Source organism: Odocoileus virginianus, chromosome X, assembly GCF_023699985.2.
Source record: "Odocoileus virginianus isolate 20LAN1187 ecotype Illinois chromosome X, Ovbor_1.2, whole genome shotgun sequence".
In the NCBI taxonomy this organism is placed as follows: Eukaryota; Metazoa; Chordata; class Mammalia; order Artiodactyla; family Cervidae; genus Odocoileus; species Odocoileus virginianus.
In genome coordinates this window covers 52,432,782-52,445,880 of record NC_069708.1, presented here as the reverse complement: position 1 = coordinate 52,445,880, position 13,099 = coordinate 52,432,782, and the positions used below count along the sequence as shown (strand labels likewise).

The 13,099-nt window shown below is 36.8% G+C and overlaps 1 protein-coding gene across 8 annotated transcripts in view; it reads left to right on the top strand.

The window, feature by feature from the left end:
- Positions 1 to 2,874: 2,874 nt before the first annotated feature.
- The window catches only part of PWWP3B (PWWP domain containing 3B), a 31,045-nt gene continuing 20,820 nt past the window's right edge, over positions 2,875 to 13,099 (top strand). For 3 of the 8 annotated variants that reach the window (XM_020868988.2, XM_020868991.2, XM_020868984.2), the window contains exons 1-7: positions 2,886 to 3,004; positions 5,864 to 6,049; positions 7,271 to 7,341; positions 8,797 to 8,832; positions 10,492 to 10,668; positions 11,383 to 11,481; positions 12,877 to 13,070. The gene's annotated coding sequence lies outside the window, so the exon portion shown is untranslated. Of the gene's footprint in view, positions 3,005 to 5,863; positions 6,050 to 7,270; positions 7,342 to 8,796; positions 8,833 to 10,491; positions 10,669 to 11,382; positions 11,482 to 12,876; positions 13,071 to 13,099 lie in introns of all 8 variants that reach the window. The other 5 variants (XM_020868989.2, XM_020868987.2, XM_020868986.2 and 2 more) reach the window with 5 other exon arrangements.

The following is a 13,099-nucleotide window of genomic DNA, read 5'->3' as shown; positions in this document are numbered from 1 at the left end:
TTTGGCCACCTCATGCGAAGAGTTGACTCATTGGAAAAGGCCCTGATGCTGGGAGGGATTGGGGGCAGGAAGAGAAGGGGATGACAGAGGATGAGATGGCTGGATGGCATCACCGACTCAATGGAGATGAATTTGAGTAAACTCTGGGAGTTGGTGATGGACAGGGAGGCCTGGCATGCTGCAATTCATAGGGTCGCAAAGAGTCAGACACGACTGAGTGACTGAACTGAACTGAACTGAATGAACAGTCGCTTTTCTGAGCAGTGAAATCAGTATATAGGCGATCTAGGAAGTTCAGGGTAGTCTTTTTATGAGATTATAATCCAAAAATATGCAAATCAGAGAGAAGACAAGGGGGAAAACTACTTGGGCTATGAGACTATAAAGCAGAGATCCCCACATAATGTTTTTTGTCATCACAACTGTAAAAGATTTGTTGATACCTCTCATAGTTCAATAGTTTATAAAGTATGTGATTCTTCAATACAAATAATTTTTAAGAATATTTAAAAATACTTATAAATAAAGTTCTTGAAACAAAAATAAAAATAAATTAATTTCGATTATATACTTCATATATCCCACTGGATAGTCTTCTATGTGCTCTGGAATATGCATAGCTTTCTGTGGGGATCATTTCTCTACTACCAGTTTAGACATGTAACTCTGCTGTTTGAAAGCCTGAAATGTTCTCTGTTAACCTCTACAACATACAACTTTAGGAGATAGTTATCAAACACTTCGCAAAATATTGGTTCCGATTTACATTCCAGTAGTGTATGCAGCTTCAAGTTGTTCTTCATCCCTTACCAACAACTGACATATTTGATATTTTATATTTTGATATACCTTTTTTCTATATCCCACTAATTTCTTTTAAAATCATTTTAATACCAAAGAAAATTAAAATAACAGCAATAAAAGAGCAACCCTCAGAATAAAATCTTTTCATTCTAAATATCAAAGTTTCTCAAGGTCTTACAATTTTAAAGAACAAAGTTTATCCATTCTCTGTTCTCAATACTGTTATGTTACAATGAACAATGTTTCTTAGTATTAGGTCCTTGATAAAGAGCAGAACTGATTCCACAGTTTTGCAGAAATTCTCATGAAAAGAAAGATGCTTTGATAGAGTGGCAGTGGAAGCCTTGGTTTTTGAAACTGTATCAGAGCGCTTGAGAGAATGTGCTGTTAGAAATCATATTTGACACCGAGAGCCCATATACATAGACTTTAATCTGGGAGAGATTAAAATGCTTTGTATGCCATAAGAGCCTCAAGAAAAGCTGGCCACACTTAATCTCACTTCTGTTAAACCTAAACAAAATTTTTTTGCTTGCACAGTCATGTATTTCTATACATTTCTGCAGTATTACATATTCTGAGGTTATTTAGTGGGTACACAAAAGTCTACAAAATTGTCATATCTTGAAAATGATGAACAGATAAAAACAAAACAAATGGAATAGCAAATGAAAACAAAATGTCAGCTTTATTAAGAGGGGAAAATAAATTGCACGATATTGCTCATTATGGGGTCTTCCCAAGTGGCTGCTAGTGGTAAAGAAGCTGCTAGTGGTAAAGAACCCATCTGCCAATGCAGGAGACGTAAGAGACACAGATTTGATCCCTGGGTTGGGAAGATCCCCTGAAAGAGGGCATGGCAACCATTCCAGTATTCTTTCCTGGAGAATCCTATGGACAAAGGAGCCTGGCAAGCTACAGTCCCATGGGGTCACAAAGAATCAGACATAACTGAAGCTACTTAGCATGCATGCACTCTCATTATGAGACTAAATGAGTAATAGAAACACAAATTTAAGCAACTTATTCATCACCTAGAGGCCTTTCTAGTCTAGAAGAAGCAGAGAGAACCTATGAGTTTCACTGCTTGAACTTCTTAATAGGGAAGTAATAGGACATTCCCAGGTGACATAGTGGTAAAGAAACCACCTGTCAAAGCTGGAGATGTGGGTTGGATCCCAGGGTCAGGAAGATCCCCTGAAGTATTAAATGGTAACCCATTCCAGTACTCTTGCCTGGAAAAGTCCATGGACAGAGGTAGGCTACCGTCCATGGGGTGAAAAAGAGTCAGACAAGACTGGGCACACAAATATCAGAAGTAGGAAAGAACATCGTGCATTGTCTGCTAGTGTCCTTTGCCTGATTCTACAATGTTGATTATTTCTTATTGAAATATAACAGCTAGTTTAAGGATATTTTTGTTTATCCAGTCACATACATTAAAAGCATCTCTGTTTGTGGTTGATATTTGACTGTGGCTTATTGTGATTTTACCATTGATTTTTTTTTTCTTCAATTTCAGTATAGTCAGATTTTGTTTGGGGATTTTTCTTCAGAAACGGCCGAAGTAAGGAAGTATTAGTAGACGTGAATGAAAGAAGAGACATACTGTAATGTGGTCCAGGTTCAGATTCAAAATTGTAAAGAATTAATTCTATCTAATTAATCCACTACAATCCCAGTCAAGACACTTAGCATGATTTTAGTGAAACTTGATTAGCAGGTCTTAAATTTACCAGAGATAAAGTACAAGAAAAAGCCTGAAAAAATATGTAAGGAATATATTAACTGTATCTTTATTATATGAAAAAGATATTTGCTATCTCTTTTTCTTTCTTCTTTTTTCAGGAAAGCACAGACCCTAGGGGTTTGAAAGAAAATTGAACAGGCATATGTTTCCAATACACTTTAAAGTTCTTTAAAATGAACACTTCTTTCCTTTAATTGTATTTCGGTTCAACTTGGAGATTCTCCTCCCTCTAAATGAGGGAAGGACCTCCTGCTTTCCCCAGCACAGGGAGGGGGCGGAGCATCCTCCAGAAGCTTGGAAGAGTGAGCCGGCCCTGGCCAGTCTTGGGGGAGGAGCGGCATTACAGACAGACTTCGGAGGCCTCGCCGAAGAGAGAAGAGAAGCTTGGAGGTAATGGCTGTCGTGAAAAGATAGTTATTTTCGGAGATTTCTGGAGACTTGGCAGTAAAGGTGAGAAGAAGGGACTGCTGCTTTGGAGTCGTGGGAAAGGAGCGTTGTTTTGTGAGAGTCGTAGTTCCTTTGAGGGAATTCTGTCTAAATTTTGTATTCCTTCCAGATATTTTAAAACTCCACACTTTAAGAGTGGGGGAGGTGATCAGATTACACCTGCGGAAAAAATACTTCAGGAGGTTGCAAAAGCTGACTTTCGAGTAGGGAATTTTATGTTTCAGTCAAAAAGCAGTAGTAACAGAGATAAATGATGAAACAAATTAATCTTCCTTATTTAAAAAGAAAAGAGAGATTATGCTGTGATAACGCCAAATGAGAAACGAAGTTATTAGTTGGAAGTGTCGGGTTTTTATATTACTTTGGTCGTTGATTGTATTTCCAAAAAATCTTGCTGTTTTGGTGGAGTTTGTATAGTAATAATCTGAAATAGTGTATAACTGCGAATTTAAGTACTGAAGACATTAAGAAGTTTAGTTTATTGTCAGGGAATACTCAGTGTCTTAAAAGGATCACTTTTATTTACGGATGTGTAAAGGATGATCATTGTCTATGTCTCTACCTAGCTATCAAAAGAATGATATATTCCAATTTATACTGTAATGTGAAAAATATCTGTAAGTTCATGAGCTGAAGAATAATAGGCTTATACTGATATAATAAAACACAACAATATATACAGTAATAAATGATGTCTAAGGAAAAAAAGGAAATTTCCATTACTTTGCCCAGAGTATGCTATGAGAGAGCATGAGTAGCTATGTCAACATAAAAATATTGAGATGAGAATTTAAAAACATGGGGGGAAAAGCTAACTGCCAAAAAAAAAATGAGTAAATAAGGAAACATGGAAAGGTGTTCAAATGTGTTAGTGGAGAAATATAATTTAAAGTAGTGTATTCTAATATGAGGAATGAGGAAAGGACATATATATATATATATATATATATGAATACATTATTTAAATTACATATGTACACAGACAAACATATATGATGAGGGAAAAATCAATGGGATTTGCTCAAATATAAGCAGTAAACCAATTCAGGGGTTAGAGTAAGAATGATGTGTATTTTCTTCTTTAGACTTTTATGTACCTTTAGTTTTGTTTTGTTTTGTTTTTGGAAGCACATAATGGAGCTGAAAGAGAAAAATCCATTTTGTTACAGTCATTTAAATACTCAAACACACTCCATTGTCTTTAGCTAAAGGTGGATTTTTCTCTGGGTCTGAGAAGGCTGGTTATCTGGTTGTTTGTGCTTTGCTTGCAGTTCAAATATTTAGACTATTGTCCAGACTTTGGTTCAAGCAGAAGATATGTATTTGTATTTTTATGTACTGTTGAGAAAGATTTCAAAAAATGTTCAAAGCATATTATGGAATAGATGCAGCTGTAAAAAGAATAAGCTAATGTAGTGAGCTAAGTGCAAAAATAAGAAAAGATATAGAAGGTATATTCTAAAAATAAGCACGTTGCAGAATGACCTGTAATAATATTGGTACATTATATGCAAGAAAATTTTGGAAATATGCATGTACTTTATTAATTGGAGATATATAATTGGAAACAGAACATTTCAACTCTTTATATATTACATTTCTCCATTTAAAAAATCTTATTCTGAAACTAGCAAGCTTGAATCAGATTCATTATGAGAAAGTGAGATAAAATTTGAGAAATGTAGGATTATCTTGTAAAAGTTATTCACAAAAAGATGAAGTGGTGGTGGTGGTGGTTTAGTCACTAAGTCATGTCCGACTCTTGCAACCCCATGGACTGTAGGCCACCAGGCTCCTCTGTCCATGAGATTCTCCAGGCAAGAATACTGGAGTGGGTTGCCATTTTCTTCTCCAGGGGATCTTCCTGATCCAGGAATCGAACCCAGGTCTCCTGCATTGCAGACATATTCTTTCCCAACTGAGCTATAAGGGAAGCCCAAAAGATGATGTAGAAAATACTTATTGATGTGAGAAGATGTTAAAATATGTTATTAGGAAGGATAAAGGTCTGGTTTACAAAAATATGTGCATTAATATGTTTGAGAAAAATATATAGAGTAAGCCATTATATTTTGACCATTATTGTGATAATTTGCTTTCTTTCTTGAAAAATCAAAAGATGAAGGAAGATATGCAATATGCATGAAGTATATAATAACAAACATTAAAATGAGGAAATATAATCCCACTTTTATATGGCACCTATGCAACTCAAGTTGAGAATGAACAAGTCTAGAAGCAAAAAAACAAAACAAAAAAATCCATCTAGAAGCCTGAGAAGGCTACAGTCTGGTTAGTATAGTTCCCACCCTTCCTGACCAAAGACTTGAGTATCTGCAGTAGTTCTGTTTCTAGTCACAAGATGGCACTTGCCAGATGTCCTAAATTTTCTTTCAGGCAACCATATTTATGAACTGGACAGACAAAGCAATGAGATATATTTTCTCTTATGAGACAATATGTAGAATGTGATTGCAGTTTGTTGAAAAATTGCACATGTATAAAATAAAAACACACCAAGACTGATACGAGAATTCAAACAGAAAGCATTAAAAAAAATAGTTAGACAGATTGGGCCTATAGAGATGCACAAGGCAATTGTTATTTCCCTTTTTTCCTGTCCCCAAAGCATACTTTTCATGAAGGAGATGATTTTAGTATCAACCTAATAATATAACTATGTCACAGAGAACATTTCAAATATCAAGAACAAGAAGGAAAGTAAATAAGGCCTTTACATCACAGTTGAGATTTTTTATCTCATTCCTGTGTTTCAGAAGAGCATGCCTGCTAAAATTTTGGTAGGGAAGCTTTACACCTCTTCCATTTAATTGGTTTACTTCCCTGTCTCCTTTTGGACAGCTTAGGTTAATGTCTGAGATGCACATGACCTGGGGAATCTGTGTGTGACACCAGTTGAGCCTCAGAAGGGCAGCACGACCACAAAACGGCCAAACAGGGAGAAGACCCTGCTGGACAAGCAGCCGGAGTGAGAGTTAAAACGACTGGATCACAGGAGCACACCCTGAATGATCCATGTGACACTGGGTAAGGTTCTTCCCATCTCATGAAATATCTCACATTAAAAACAGGTTGAGAATTTGGCTTTGTAGTAGAGTCTGAAGTCAGGCAGATTGATTCCTCCAGTTCCACTCTTCTTTCTCAGGATTACTTTGGCTATTCGAGGTTTTTTGTATTTCCATACAAATTGTGAAATTATTTGTTCTAGAGTTATAGTTTATTTTGTTTCCTGCTCTGTAGCCATAACATTTTAAATTAAAAGACACATTTTATACTAAAATTAGGTTGATAATTTGAGATACAATTCTTTTGCCCCTGTTCTGCAGCCCTAATGTTTTGTAATTAAAAGCCATCACTTCTAGTTTTGGGGAAAATATCTCATGTGTTTAACCACTATGAAGAAATAATTGAAGAGGCTATTCAGGTGTCTACCAGAGGTTGCAGCCAGGGACCTGACTACAATCCTTGACAGCTTGGCTCAGTTGTTGTCACCACATACTAGACAGCATGTTGTTGTTGTTTAGTTACTATGTTGTGTCTGACTCTTTATGACCCTGTAGACTGTAGCCCACCAGGCTCCTCTGTCCATGGGATTTTCCAGGTAAGAATACTGGAGTGGGTTGCCATTTTTTTCTCCAAGGGCTTTTCCTGACCCAGGGATTGAACCCACGTCTCCTGCACTGGCAGACAGATTCTTTTCCACTGAGCCACCAGGGAAGTACTAGATAGCGTAGTTACAAGTATTTCTTAAGACCTGCTTAAGGTCTCACAGCCTTCCTCAAATAGACTTCTGTACACTCTCTTGAATAAGGCTATTGATGCCAAACCTCATTATCTGTGTCCATGAGATCTTTGATTGCTTTGGACAGGCAAGGCAGTACTAGCAGCTTTGGAAACATTAAAGCCCAGAATTCTGTTGTGATAACCCTGTGGGATTTAAAAGGCCTGAATTACCCAGAAACACGAATAATGTCCTGCCACTTCCAAAGTCCCTCCCTCATGCATTCTTTTCTCACAGTACAACAGAAATAATAAAGATGTGATATTGGGTTTGTGTTATCATAATTCTTCTTGTTTTTCTTGCCCTCCCCTCCAAAAGATGTCCATGTCTCTGATCTCCTTTCTCTGATATTATCCTTCTGATTTTTATCTTGTCTCCATCATCATTGTCCATGTTCTTTCTGCTTAGCAGGGTAAACTTCTTATCTGATCCTTTTTTTTTTTTTGCCATATTTTAATCGAATCCAGTTGGCACCCATTGAAAACACTTTATTCCGGCTACTTTGTGGGTTTCAGAGGATAAGAAGAGGCTACAGCAGGTGAGAGCCATTTATTAGCCCTACTGCAGTAGAGTTAAGGGCCCTTCAAAAGCTGCTTTTCTAGAAAACTAGGCAGCTAGAACTGGATCAGTGTCCTGAGGAATTTTCCAGGACACTGCATATCTATTGGTTGAGTTCTTATCTATATCCTGGTGCACTAACTGAGTATATTGCAAATTCAGTTTCTCTGTGGTTAAATTAGGATTTCTTTTACCCGTTTCCATATCCTTCCTGTCTCATCTAGCTCTCACTACACACTTAGCTACTAAATTCTTTTTTTTAATTATTGTACCATTAAATGTGGTTTCATATTTAGACAACCTAGGTTATTGTCAGAGATGCTTTTGAGTTATGCATGTTTCTTAACTGTGGGATCTAGTATGGAGACATGACAAGTCAGCATAGTTATCAAGGATTTGAAAATTTTTCTCTCCACTCAGCTAGTAAAGGTCTCAAACCCACAACTGTCTGCCTGCTTCCCTGTCATAATGCCTCTGTGACAGACTTAAAGGCTAAACATTGGGTTCTGCTGAGAGAAATCCGTATCTCCTCACTAAAGAACCCTTGATGTCCTTTACTCATATTGCTTACTGGAATAATTTTGATCTAGCCTGATCCTCCTGTTATATGTCTGTGAAAGAAAGATGGCTTCTTTCTTTAGAGCCCCTGATGCACAGTTTTCTTTCTCTCTGTTTGTTAATCACAGGAAGAGCTGTGTCATACTGCAGCTCTGTTTCTCTAACCTGAATTAGTCAGAGGTGCTAAGAAACAGGGGTCATGTTTACTTGTTCATTGTGATGATGGATGGGGTTGTGAGGGCTTCACCAACTTTACCTACACTTTATACACACACACACACACATATTGTTTTTGAATTGGCAAAACATTATCTTAAGAGAACTAACCCTCAGAATGATCCATTTAGCAGCATGTAGGTTTTGTCACTTCCTGGGAAATGACACCCCTAGGTTAAAGGCAATAAAAATCTAAATTTAACTCTTAATTTCTTGAATATTTTGTGAACAAAAATGCTCAATAAAGAGAATATCGAATTGCAAACAACTAAAGCACAAGAACAAGGAGTTGCCAATTATAAATGAGGATTGGATGAAATGAGCATTTCTCTCCATAACCAATGATTATCAATTGTTGTACTGCCAGGTCCCTGTGACACAGAAAAGATATGTTGTAACTAGTCTATGGTTGAATGAAATTATAATGCAGATATAGTCAGTGTAAGAGCATAGTGCAGAAATATATTTTTTAATTTGTGTGAGAATGTGGATGTGTGTGAAAGACGGGGAGTTCATAGATAAGTGTGATAATTATTGAAAATTGTTGTGGTTCACCAGCATGTTCACCAAGAAGGACATAGGTTAAGTAACACTGGGGGTTGCGGTCATTAATTTCCCTACAATCAGAAAGTGAATGACATAATCCTTTGTTCTACTCTAGAATCCTCAAAGAGACAGGAAATAAGTGCAGAAAGCGGTGAGTACTGATCAAGAGAACATATCTTTCTGTGTGGAACTCAGGTAAAACTGGGTTTTGGGTGTCTTGTTTTGTTTTTTAAATTTACCATCTTAACCATCTTTTTAAAAGTATCTATTGAATTTGTGAAAGTTCTCCTTCTGTTTTATGTTTTTGTTTTTTGGCCACGAGAGATGTGGTATTTTAGCTACCCAACCGGGGCTCAAACCTGTGCCTGTGTTTAGTCACTCAGTCGTGTCCAACTCTTTGTGACCCCATGGACTGTAGCCTGCCAGATTCCTCTGTCCATGGGATTTCCCAGGCGAGAATACTGGAGTGGGTTGCCATTTCCTTCTCCAGGGTATCTTCCCAACCCAGGGATCAACCCAGCTCTCCTGCGCTGTGGATTCTTTACCATCTGAGCCACTAGGGAAGCCCTCAAACCTCTATCCCCTGAATTGAAAGGTGACGTCTTAATCACTGACCACCAGGGAAGTCTCTAAGACTTTTGCCTTAATTTTGTTTTGCCCTCTTCCCAGCTTTGTGACCTTGCACATGAGCAAGAGTACCCATTTTCTCACTCTTGTCAACTCTCCATTGAATCATTTCTCCCCAAAGTAAAATTGAAATCTCATTGCTGTTTACATTTGCATTTCTTTATTAGGGAAGGTGAGTATCTTTATGGATTGTTTAATTTTAATTTTTATTTTGGATATTTGAGTTTTGAGGAGCCCCATTGAACAGCATATCCCCTTTCTCCACAGAACAAATTGAACAAACTGATATAAAACAAATGAAGTTGCAGATGGAAGTCTAAACATCAGGTTTTGTACAAGGTGAAAGTAAACTAAAGGGCATTGATTATTGAGTCAAGTGGACTTTAAAACAGCAAATTTAAACAATTTTACCAAACAGCCTGGAGGTTTGCAACTATATGGGAAGGACAGAGGTCCCTGTAGTTGAACTGTGTGAGCTTGCTCACAGGGAAGTTAATATTGGGAGTGGATAAGAATTTTTCCCTCAGAACATTGTGAATTGTCTATTATGTCTCTTGCTCATTTTTTTTAACCTCACTCTTTTCCTTATTAATATGTAAGAGCTACTTTAGGGCTATTTTTTGAATAAGAACCAGTTTGTCAAATTTATTTTTGTGTTTTCAACTTGCTTTATAGTGTTTTTAAACCATAAATAGTTTTTTTTTTCAGTTTTAATATAGTCAGAGATATATTTCTCATCTCTCTCTTCATTAAGGATTTTGGTAGATGTTTGTGTTTAAAAAATGACTTGACTTGAAAAAAGCTGAAACTTTCTGAAGGATAAATGAGAGAAACTGAGTAACAGAAACATATCATGTTCCAGGGCCAGAAGAATTAACACTGTACAGTTTTAATTCTCCACAAAACAGTATATCCATTCACTGTAATCACAAGCAAGGACTTAGCAGGTCTTTTTAGTGGACCATGACCAGTTGAGTCTTAAAATCTTTTGTAAAAATGTTAATAGAAAGGGCAAGAAAATATGTAAGAGATATTTTCAACTGGGTCTTTACTATATGATAAAGGGATTTGCTGTTTCTCTTCAGGAAGTCACCTACCCTTGTGGTTTGAATGGAAATGAAAGAGACACAAGTTGCCATTTCTCTTTCGAGTCCTTTAGAAATGAACGTTTTTCTCCTTTAAGGAAATTTCAGTTAACTTGGCAATTCTCCTCCCTCTAATTGAGGGAAAGGCCCCCTCCTTTCCCCATCACAGGGAGGGGGCGGAGCATCCTCTGAGAAGCTTGGATGTGAGCTGTGCCTGGCCACTCTTGGGGGAGGGGCTGCATTTCACGAGGCTGCAGCTGACAAGAAGCTTCAAGGTAATGGCTGTCTTAAAGCTAGTTTTTTTCTGGGGATTTCTTTGGGCTTCAGTGTTACGGTGGAAAAAAATAGAGGCTGTTGCCTGGGAGAGGTGGGAATAGAGTATATTTTGGGGGAAATTCCCGTTACTGTGACAGAATCAATCCCCTGAAAATTCAGTTTCTCCGATATTTTTTAAAGTCCACAGTGTGGGAATGGGTGATCAGATTACCGCATCTAAATTAAGACTTCAGTGAGGCATGCTGTTCATGTTAATTTTTTACATGGCATTCCATGTTTCTATCTTTGGTATAGATTTTATTGAAGCGTTTATTATTCTACAAAAAATAACTGATAGGACAAATGTAACCATAAAAAGTGCTTGACATGTAAAATATAAATGTACAAGGAACATGGAACGGATTCAGATATGCTGTTGGTTGATCAACAATTTGTTTTTAAAAAACGTGTATTGGTAACTAGATTTCCATGTTAATAGCATATCTGGAGTATTCAGCTTACTGGGGATTTCAAAATATATTTTTAACCAGTTTCAGCATTTTTAGAATTGCTTTATTCCATGATCATTTTTATCATTGATAAATGATTTTTAAAAAGTAGAGCAAAATGATACTGAAACAAATTTGTACCTTTTGGTTTTAGACACATAATCATTCATAAACACACAGACATGCAGCCATAACTAACCACCCCCCCCCATCTTTTGCCGATAGTTGAAATTTTCCTGGACCTGATCAAGTGCGTAGCCTGGTTGCTGTGTTGACTACAGCCCTGTCTGTGTCCTCCTTGCAACTCATTCTTTCAGACAACAGGTATGACCATGGTCAGCAATAACCGTTTTTCTGTATCTTTAAAGTTTAATAGTGAAACAGGAAGAGGATTTGGATTGTTTCTATTAGGCATTTTAAAAATATGTGACATGGTACATCCATACAATTACAATTGAACATTATATAGCTGACAAACAGAAGTATGAGCATGTAGTGATTTGAAAAGATGTCTAAGAATTAGTATTAGGTGAAAATGAAAATTGCAGAATGGCAAACACCATATTATGTCATTTAAAGATAGAGGACTGTGTTAATACAATATGTGTAACATCAGGAAAAATAGAAGGGTACCTTCACTAAATGGGATTATTTGTATAGTTTGAGAGACAGTACAGTCCTTACTCTCTCTATTAAAAAACATTTTTTAAACAATATCAGAGAAAGAGTTTCAGGTAAAATGTTATAAATTAGGGAGAAATTACATTTGAAGTGATTCAAACAAAATCACATTGAAAATATTTATAAGGAAAATTTTTCAAACTGTGTGCTTGAGCACAGTAAAAAGCTAGTTTTAAAGTAATATGTATTCATATATATATATATATATATATATAAAGATATTGAAAGATAATTCAGAAAACAATAATATTGATTGTTTTTACAGAATTATGCTTTCTTTTAAAAATCATATCTTTTCAGTTTTCAGTAAGCATGCATTTTTTTGTCAGACCATTGCAACTAAAGGCATTAGCATTCCATTTTTTGTGATGCATAACGAAACTCTAAATTTTAGTATGGTATATCCTAGAAGCCTGAGAAAACTGCTGGCTTGCCAGGATGTAAGTTCCCACCCTTTTGCTCTAAGGATCTAGTAGTAACAGGCTGCAACTCTGGTACTGCTCACAAGATGGCGCTTCTAGGATTTTCCAGATTTTCTCCAGGCAACTATTTTTTTGAAGTGAGCAAACAAAGCTGTGAAACGTATTTTATATTAGCAGACTACAAGACAGCTTGTAGAATGTGGTTTTAGTTCCACTGAAAAAATTGTACGTGTCTAGAAGACAAAGCCCCACATGAGGACTGATGTGAGAACTCAAACAAAGAAAAAAAAAAAAAAAAACGAGAGAAAGAGATAGCTACACAGATTTGGCTTATAGAAAGGAATAACACAATTGTTACTTTCCTTCTTTCCTGCCCCCAAAGCATACTTTTCGTGAGGGAGATGATTTTAGTATCAACCTAATAACATACCTGTGTCACAGAGAACATTTCAAATACCAAGAACAAGAAGGAAAATAAACAAGGCCTCTACATCACAGTTGAGATTTTATATCATCCTTGTGTTTCAGAAGAGCATGCCAGCTGAAGTTTTGGTAAGGAAGCTTCTTTATGCCTTTTCCATTTAATTGGTTTGCTTCCCTGTCTCCTTTTGGACAGCTTAGGTTAATGTCTGAGATGCACATGACCTGGGGAATCTTCAGGAATCTGTGACACCAATTGAGCCCCAGAAGGGCAGCGCAACCACAGAAGTGCTGAACAGGGAGAAGGCCCTGCTGCAGACAAGCAGCTGGAGTGAGAATAAAAAACAACGGGATCATAGGGGCAACTCTGCACGATCCATGTGACATTGGGTAAGGCTCTGCCCATCTCTTGTTAAAAC